The 9,844-nt window shown below is 39.9% G+C and overlaps 5 pseudogenes, besides 5 other annotated features; all 5 read right to left on the bottom strand.

Moving 5' to 3' along the window:
• Positions 1-9,844: part of a sequence feature (sequence corresponds to BAC RPCI93-6N20) that runs on past the window's edge.
• Positions 999-1,052: a microsatellite.
• Positions 1,088-1,121: a microsatellite.
• Positions 1,276-1,349: a sequence feature (AT_rich).
• Tb927.3.140 lies at positions 1,373-2,847 on the bottom strand (annotated as a pseudogene).
• Positions 1,559-1,634: a sequence feature (A-rich).
• Positions 3,964-4,377, bottom strand: Tb927.3.130 (annotated as a pseudogene).
• Tb927.3.120 lies at positions 5,624-7,114 on the bottom strand (annotated as a pseudogene).
• On the bottom strand, positions 7,443-8,594 carry Tb927.3.110 (annotated as a pseudogene).
• On the bottom strand, positions 8,662-9,771 carry Tb927.3.100 (annotated as a pseudogene).

The raw sequence follows: 9,844 nt of genomic DNA, 5'->3' as shown, positions 1-9,844 counted from the left end.
CGACAATCACCACTTCCTAAATTTTGTCTCTCGAGTCGCTTACACTATTACTTTCAACGCATATCATTCTATACATATTGCATTCATCGGTGCCTGTAACGCTGCTTATTCGCTTGCTGAATTTGTCTGGTAGTTATCTATGCCTGCAACTTCAACCACTTTAGCTGATAGCCATTTCTATTTTATACAGATTCGTCTCTGTTTTTCGTTTGTAGAACAGCAAAGTAGCGCGTGTCAGACTCCCAAATACAACTTAAGTTTGCTTTTCTCTAAACCCAACTGTGATTTGCAGCGCTGGTATCTAAGGCACGGCAGTTTGGGAACTGAGAGAGCCTCCATTGTTGCTTTTTATTTTTAATAACATCCCTTCTGTTCCGTCTCAGAAACAACTTTTATGCATACAACTATCTACTTGAAAGTTGTTATTTGTCTATATAACAATACGGAATTGAATGAGTGTCACTTTTAATTATTTCCACTTTATAGAAATCATCTACAATTAATGTATGCTCTATTATACGCAATTACTAGGTTTTATTATTCTTCTGAACTTCACTTTAACCTATTAGTAGTCATTCTTCTTTAAAATGTTTCTCCTGATAATATTACATCGTTTACAAAACGTTGATCATTCTTATTACTATATTTGATTAGAAAACCTCGACATCACTTCACACTTACCCAATCCCTTCTTCCCTCTGTTGTTTCTCCTCCTCATTCATCGCTGGATATTAGGGGTTTCCAATGGAATAAAAACACAGTTTTAACCATAATCTCTGCAGTAGCATCTATTCATTTCAAGTTAAACTCAGAGGATAATCTTCTCTAATAACATTTTGTTCTGCTTCTCCGTGATTTACACTCCACTATCTCCTTGTCTATGATGAACGCCCATTGTCAAGTTCGTTCAAGAGAATTAGTGTATCTTCTCTTATACTGGCCATCATTTTAACTGCTTTTATTATAATATTCGTACACGCGCACTCAAAACACAATCCTATCATCATCATTATTATTATTATCACTCTTATTATTATCGTTACTATTATTATAATATTCGTATATACACACACTCACAATACTCTCCTATCATTATTATTATTATCATTATTAATATTATTCATAAAATAGACGAATAAACCATATTATACTAGTATTCTTTTTCCATACCCTCTTACTCTACTACTTCACATTCAAAGACTACTTTTACACACATTTTATTAAAAAATCGTATTTAAAATATTTTCATCACTTCTCAATTGTTTTTAAAAAGTGTTAAAATATTTAAAATATTATAAGTAGATAGTAAATTCTTGAAAAAAGTTTATTTTCTTATATTTATAAAATTTGCAATAATACTATTTAAAGCTAATTATCGAAGAAAAAATGCAAGCCAAAGAGGGGCCTTGTGAATTACAACAGAATTGCTTCCTGTGGTGTTTATTTTTCCAGTGTTTTCTTGTTTTCTCCTTCTTCCTGATTTAACTCGTATTCCGGATCTTTTTTGTACTTTTTCTCAGTACCTTCCCCCTACAATTTGCAGCCATCTTTGCAAGTATCTCCTTTTCCTTTCTTTTCGCACGTTTCATCTGTTTTTCTTGTTTTTGCCTTTTGCTTTTTGCTTTTCTTGTCTTCCTTGTGCTGCAGTAAGCCGGAGTACTATACCCTTGAAATAGATGCTTGCCAGCGCTAGGTCAGTGCCTGTTGCTATGCTGTCTAGAGTTCCTTCCGAATCTTGGGTTCCTTTTTTTGTATTTCGTCTACTTGTCGTAGAGGCCAGTGGTGTATCGCGATCCGAAGGTTGTAGCGTCGCCGTAAGTACTTTTGATGAGTTGCCTGATTTGGTCGGCTTCTGTGCCTTCTGGCTGTGTACCTGCTGGAATTTCAGTTGTTAGAAGTTGGGCTGTAATGTACAAAAAGTCGGTGTCACCGAATAACGTTTCTGTCGTTGTCGACTCTAGCGCGATCTTTGGAGGTGCTGCCGCCTCTTTTTCCTTGCACAGCAGTAATTCTAGCTTTGCCGCCGTGTGCAGTTTGTTGGGTGGATTTTCTTCTTCGGCGTCGCAGTTCTGCTTTGGCCGGTCAGTTTTTTTTGTTTGTAATAGCTTGCCTCCGTAGTGTGGTGCCGTTGCTTTTGCTACCATTGCAATACCGGTGAGCGTTGTCTCTGTGGTAGATGTCGTTGGGCATTTGCCGCTGTTGTCTGAGTCTAAAACCGTTGACAGTTCCAGTTCCAGGTCGTAGTTTCCCATTTCTATGTCTATTTCCGCCTCGGTAGCTGCTTTTACCTTGGTCGCCGCCATCGCCGAGATTGGTCGCCCTTCCAGTGGCGATCCGCTAAGTGTTGTTGGGTCGCACTGTGCATCGCCGTGTTTTGGCCACGTTGTTGTGGCTTTGCATTTTGTGGTCGTTGCGTCTCTTGTGCTTTTTGAGACTTTGAACGACGTATAGGCTTGTGCCTGCCCTTGGAGATAACTTATGCACTGGAGAATTCCTTCTCTGACGCCGGTTAATATTTGTTTGTATGTCGAGCGTGTGGCTTTGTTTTTGTCTATTTCTAGCTTACCAAATAAAGCCCGTTCCGAGTAGGCATTTTTGTTCTGCCAGTCCGTTCGCCTCTGCTGCTTTAAGTTGCCACATCTGCGTCAGCTTCTCTGCTTAGGTGACATCGCTATCGGTTATCGAAATTAGGGAGTTGAAATCCTCTGCTACTTTATGCAGATATTTGGTCTCGTTGCAGAGAGAGGCTATGGCACTTTCGGCTTCGCTTTCGGCCGTTGCTTTTTGTATCTTTAGCATAGACAGAGTTAACACCAGTACATGCTATTGGTTGTTGGGCTGAACCATCTTAGTTTGTGCTCTCTCTTCCCTTGCTTTCCGCATCGCTCATAATTGTTAGTTACTTTTGACGCTTAGTGAGGAGTGGATTTTTCAATTATTTCAGCTCTATAGACACTAAGCTTGTTAACGAAGATGTGAAACTAAGGGTATGAAATATTTTTTAGCTTTTGATGTTTTCCTGGCAGCATGTCAAATTGTCTACATGAATAAGTAGCAGTCATTTTTGTGATGTTCGACTGATGCTGTCACTGTGAAAGAAAACTATATTGACCTTCCATTTGGTTGGGGGAATTTTGATGCTTTTATTTTTCATTAAATTCCATGTAATATGTGCTCAATAAAAACCCAATCCACATTTACCCGTCATCCGTCAAATTCCAATGTATTGTCAAGCTGATTCACGGTTCTATTTCTGTGCCGCACAACGAAAAACCTCTTTTTAGATCTCAAACAATTACAATTCCGATTTCTGTCTACTTCTAATGCGGTTCAAATCCTGTTCTACGGATTAATCTGTAATAACGACCTAACGCTGTCACTTTTGTCGTAAGGATGAGTTTTCTCATGTCAAGTGTTATCCAGTCTTACTGGTGTTGTCTTTCATCTAATCGGTGCCCTGGTATAGTGGTTGAGTAGAGTGCTCGTTGCTGATAGTGCTGGCATCGATCCCCGTGGGCGGCGAGTATTTAGCTTACACTACGGATGAATCTGCCTCAACGTGGCGCCAGGGTCTAGGACCAGAAGAGAAATCGACTAGGAAGGCAAATGTTCTATCCAAAAGGCTGCCACACCACAGGATATGGTGTGACCGCTCCGTGAGGAGAGAACCATTACTTAGTGTTCCACGGTCCAGTACGCTGCTCAGGTGAGGGAACAGAAATCCCTGATACAACTTCCGTCCGGGGAGGCAGATGGATATGGTAAATATGGTTCAGACGCAACATGAGGGGAATCGAACTGGCGTCAAATGGAGACCGCCACCCTAGACACGCGCACATGCGGTCCCCCACCCGTGTGTATAAATTCTCTAAAAAACAAGGGAGTTTAGTGAGTAGGAATGACAATCTCCAGCGTTGAGTCTCACACTACCACGTTCTCGTGGTGTGGTGTGCGTAAATGCATTTACTCTTTACCCTCGTGTAGACCGACAGCATGGTCTTGAAGGTTGCGCGAGGAAAAATCAAAAAAATTTTTTACTGCCGCTTTTTCTTTTTGTTTTAGGTTTGTTTTTAATTCTCTAATTTTGGAAATTATTGCTTCCTTTTTTGGACGCCGCTCCTTATGTGTTGCGTTGGACTTGTTTTTTTCTAGATAGAGATCTTCTGGGGGTTTCAACTTAATAACCTTGTTAATGTTGCCGGTCCGGTCGGTCAGTAGTTTGACTGCGCGTGCTGGCGCTTTTACTAGAGCTTCGAATAACTTCGCTAGTTGCGACCATTCCCCCTTCAGCAGTGCTCCATCATCGGCTGCATGAGCCAGCGGGATAATATTGATTTCCAGTATACTGATCACGGGTACTATGCAGTGTGCCTTCATAGTCTGCTGTGTTGCTTTAGGTGAACTATAGATAGTTGCTGAAAGAGCCTAAGTTCCCCTGCTTTCTGTTTGTTTTAAAGCTCGCCGATTTCTTTGTTGTTCTGGTGGTCAAGAGTGGCTATGAGGGCGACAACATTTATGTTTAACATCTGTATGTAGTTTGCAACCCGAAGACTGATGCCAGCTACGCAAACCACATGTTGTTGGTTTTTTTTTGAAATCTTCCGATTATTTATTTGTGGTAACGGTTGGCTAGAATTCTGAGTGCATGCCGTTTATACTGCGCTGCTGCGCAAAAAAAAAATTTAGGACTCTTTTTAACATTCAAAACCGTCTTTACCATCGTCAATAAAATCTCCTGTGCATCATGTTTATACTCCTTCAAAAGTGAAAGCACAAAAACGCCCTATAAAGGAGCAGAAGTTAACTTTTGTCCAACAGCACGTTAGGCTCGGATTTAAAATTAAAAGGTGGAGCCGCTACCATAACCACTGCTATAGGGTCTACCTCTTTTTGAGTAAAAACGGGGTATCATCGGCTGAAGATGTATTATTTTTCACTTTTCTGATGTGTATATCGTTTTTTACTCTATATTTCCTTATTTTCTTCTTTTTCTGCTTCCATCACTCCGGATAACATACAAAATTCGTTTGGCCCACATAATGCACTCTGTCTCTCCATCATTGCCATTCTCTATCACCTTGTGTATAATAATGACCATCTTCGTGTTAGTGCTTAAAAAATTTAGCATACTCTATTTCCGTTTCTCTTTTTGTTTTTCTACTTTTCCTTTAATTATATTCCCCCTACTTTCCCACCCAACTCACTCACATTGCACACTCGCTATTGTTTTAAGTCTTTCTGTATTACCTGGACGGAGTTTCTTCACTACTATTTCTCTTATTAAAATATACATAATTATACACTATTCCATTTATATCGTTTTAGCCGCTGCTTCGATTACCATTATTATAATAAGCCCAACTACTATCCATTATATGTACAAAATAAACTAAATTATAATGGCACTCATTTTTTTATACTTCATTACTATACTGCTTTGTTACAATTGTATACCATCATGCACGTTTTAGTAAATTTTGAAACTTTCAAATTTTTACATTTTCAATAGAAAGTGCTAAAATATATCAAATGTTAGCAAACTTTCTCAACAAAATTCATAAAATTGAGCAAAAATCTTCTTGAATGTAAAATGATACCAAACTCATCAAAGCAGCATCCGTACTCATAGAAGATTTCTTATTGAGGAGAAAACTACAATTTCGGCACTTTTCTGTATCCTTATCACCTTCGCCATCTTTTCCCTTCCTCCATGCGCAATTTGGCTTGTCATCTTTTTTGTCAGCATCGCACTCAGCTTTGGTGCCGTGTCTTGCACACCCAGTTGTGGCTGTCCCCTCTTTTGCTGCCTCTCCTGTTTTTGCTGCTGTGTTTTCTGTGCCTGTTTTAGGTTTGCATTCCTTTTTTTCTTATCATATTCACAAGAATCTGTGGGGCAATGGGTTTCATTGTTGTTAAAACTTTCACATGCTATCTCCTTTCTGGCGGTGGCCGTTGTCGATTGTACTGGTATTGTTGATGCTGCTGCTTGTCCTTTAGTGTTGTACTCGTATTCTGCTGCTTTTTTAAGCGCTGCCAGCTGTTCCTTTAGTCGTATCCGCTTTTGTTTATCTGCTTCGTACAGTTTGTAGGCGCCTGCCGCTTCTTTTAACTTTTTGATCCATGGCACTTTGTTTAGTCCTCCTTCCGGTCCACTGAAATAGGTGTGGTAGTCAACACAGTTGGCGTCGCTGTCAGTGCAGCTTGCAGAGTTTTCTTTCCCTAGCACGGTTTTGCTTGTGGACTGGGTCTGCTGGGCCATTAGCGCGCCTATCTGGGCAATGGCGGCGGATATTTCAGAGTCTAAGTGTTGAACTGCTGCCTTCTCGGGGCACGTGCCGGCAGTCCCTTCTATTCTGTCGTTGGTGCTATCGCCTTTGGCATACGTGTCTGCGCCCCTTGCTCCGCAGGCGTTGTCTGTTCCGTCCGCGCAAATACATACTAGGTCATTGCCGATACTCTTGCCGTTCTCTCCTTTCGCACAGTCGGTTGCCTTGGTTATTGCGGTTGCCACCTTTTTGCATGTCTTTGTGGATGCCTCAAATTTGTATTTCGTTTCGGCTCCACACATAGCCTCCTGTAGCGCCGAATTGATTTTCTCTATTAAGTTTTCGCCGGTTTCTGTGGGAGGTGCTTTTAGTTGTTCATTGATCTGCTGTGCGATGTGAGCTGTTAGATTTATTGCCCGTGCCGCACGCACCCTCTCCTCTTTTGATATTGGCCGAGGATTTTTCTTTGCCCAGTTGCTGTCTTTCGCACCTGGTTTTGTGTGTTGGCGCTGTCTTTGCCATTCTTCCCATTTTCCTGTCCAATCAAAGTGCTTTTGTTGGGCGCCTAGCGTTACCTTCATTTTGTCCCACGTTCCTGCTTGTGCTGCAGTGTCAAGCAAGGCGTGCCATTTGTCGTCTGCTGCACTCATATTATAGTATAGTATATCGGTATAGTCTGGCTCGTCCGCAGGTGCAGTGAATTCTTGGATCTCACCAGTCTTCGCTATCCGCCAGACGTTGCACAATGCCAGAAAAACATTCTGTGCGTCGCCTGGCGTGCCATTTGCACGGTGTAGCGACTTCGCTGCGATAAGCAATAATATTAATATAATTCTGCCTTGTCCCATGTTCAGTGTTGTTAAACACTACCTTCCCTTGTCCAATTGTGCTTTTGTTTTATTATTTAAATACCAATAATTGATATGATTGGCTAGAAAGCCTTTTGAAAATTATAGGCATTGAATCTTGTGCTGTTTTAGGTATGAAATTTGTCGTCTAATCATCATTTGGTGGTTGTCAGCGTCTGCATCTGCTTTTTGGTGCTTATAGGACCGTCCCAGCTTGGCGGAGTGGGGTGATGTGCTTTTATCTTTCTGTGTTTCGTTGAAGTACTTCACTGGCTCTTGTTTGGAGGTAATTTGGTAGTGGTGTCGAGGAACAAGAAGGTAGATCTTCAAACTTCTTTGCTCTAAAAAGATCCCCTTCTTTAAATGTACCATCACAATCAGCCCATAATATATATAACACTTCTCTCCGTCTATTGCATAACTTTAAATTTCCCCCAGATCCTTCAAATTAAAATCCCTTCTTTCTACCTTCTTGAAGCAAGTAAGGTTGGATACGATCTTTCTAGCCTTTGCCTCCCATGAAAGTGGCTGTCCTAGAAAGTTAAGGACCGCAGGTTTTCTGAGCGAAGTTTCGTAAGTTACTGAGAAAACCTGCTCTTTATAATCCAGGTCCATCAGTATCTTTGGCAAAAAATCTGTCGCTCACTTTTTCTTCCCGTTTCACACTCTACAACAGCAAGGGAATGTAAATACTTTGCTCTGGCCACCATGCTTCAGTCACTGCAAGCACTTTATCGAAGGCTGCTTTAAACCTCTTAAATGCCCACACTCTTGCTATTAAATTACCGCCCCCGAGGTATGGCTTGCAGGTGTCGGGAAATTTAAGTAGAGGCGGTAGACCTTTCTCTTCTTCTGTCTTAGTTCCCATCTCAAAAAACCATCGGCAGCTTTCTGTATGTTCTTTGTGATCCGAAAAAACTATCAAGTCCAACTGAGGTGCAGTACAATCTTATGTTGTCATGAATATAATTGGGGAAATATGCTTCTCTTTTACTATTTCATCTTCACTAAATTTATTTTCAGTTGCAGCGGCATTCTGCATAAAATATTCCACTGCATTTTCATACTTCTCTTGTTCAGAAATAATAACATCCAACCCGTCTGAATGGATTACAATATCCTCATCACTTACATTCTGTCTTTTCAAAAATTTCATAACCCATCTAGGTCTCGTGACATGACTATACAAACCTCACATCACAACTGTAACAATTTCAACATTTCTTGGTTTAGCACTCAATATGAGGCTACACCATCCTTGAGTAATATGAGTTTCAACAAAAAGTGCAAACACTGTGGGTTTTCCGTTTAGTCTTTGGAGTTGAAGTGGCATCGAAAGTACTAGTAATGTTAAAATGGCGGTAGTATCCTTATTGATCCTTTTAGAGGCGGATAAATAAATTCGGAAGGGATGTTAGTGGCTGAAAAGCTGGTACGTCGGTAGCCGTCATGTTTTTACGCAGATATCAGTGGCTGATTGTCCATGTGTTTTTATAAATTTCTCTTTCTTTCTTTCTCTCTCTCTTATCTTACATTAAGAACGTCCGCGTTAGCATCGAAACTCTGCCCACTTTTCGTCAATTTTTTGTAGGCTTTTCTGTCGGACGCTTAACCATAGAATCATATTTGTGGCGTTTTTTAAGGTATATATGGTCTTCTTCCCTAATATAATGCAAAACAATAGTTTGTTCGCTCGTTAAATTAGTTTTGTCGGAAGTGTCTTTCTTCGCATGCATGATATAGCGACAACCTTGCAATATCCACAATCAATAAACCTTCAAATTTTAATTTGTTTCTTATAACTTTACCAGCCATAATATTATCGTTCAAAGCAGCGTAATCTATGTATTTGTCAAAGTTTCGAAAACTCACTCTGCTGGATAATAGTTTGGAAATTCCCGAATAGTCAACTATTTCTTTTACGACATCCCTTGAAATTGTATTTGCATACCCAACAACATACCACGTCAGCTTCCCAATATACTCGTCAAGTTCGCCAAATGCCCTTCCCATATTCAATTTCTTCCTTGGAAGCACCTCAAGATATTTTAGATATAATGGCACCCTCATAAATATATCATCATCTGCTTTCAATATATAGGGATTACTTCATTTGAATATCTCCACTGCAAATTTAAACCACAAATACGTTTTTCTACTCATACTGAGTTCTGCCTCCCATCCCCAATTACCCGCATCTCCCACTCTCTTATTTGTTGGATGATTCACATCACAAACAGGTAAAATAATAATATCCTGATTTATATATCTTTTTTTCCAACACTTTCTCTCAGCTCACAATTGTAATTTGTATGGGGTGAAATAACATATACTACAATCAACTTTCCCAGTAAAGTTATTTGACTTTCTTGCCACTTAAGGATCACTTTAACACGTTTCTTTCTCTGTAAATTCTTCCTTCTCAATATTTCATCATTATCTGTTGAGGGAATGCCAGCTACAACCAGATAATCTCCACTTCTCCAAATCCTCTTCACATCACGCCAAAGAAATTGTATATACTCATCTTCAACAACTTCTAGTAAAATGCATTCCACATCACCAAACAAGCTGCATAGCGATACAAATAGATTAATGCTCATAATAACAAACGGTAAACAACTCATTGTTACAGATATCCTTCTGATATACTTCATAATATACTTTTACCACACTAATTAAAGGTTTTAATACCTTATACAATCTTAGAAAACATTAAGGAAAGAATTC

The sequence above is a fragment of the Trypanosoma brucei genome, chromosome 3 (genome assembly GCF_000002445.2).
Source record: "Trypanosoma brucei brucei TREU927 chromosome 3, complete sequence".
In the NCBI taxonomy this organism is placed as follows: Eukaryota; Euglenozoa; class Kinetoplastea; order Trypanosomatida; family Trypanosomatidae; genus Trypanosoma; species Trypanosoma brucei.
The sequence above is the reverse complement of the archived record's forward strand: the minus strand, read 5'-3'. Positions and strand labels throughout refer to the sequence as shown.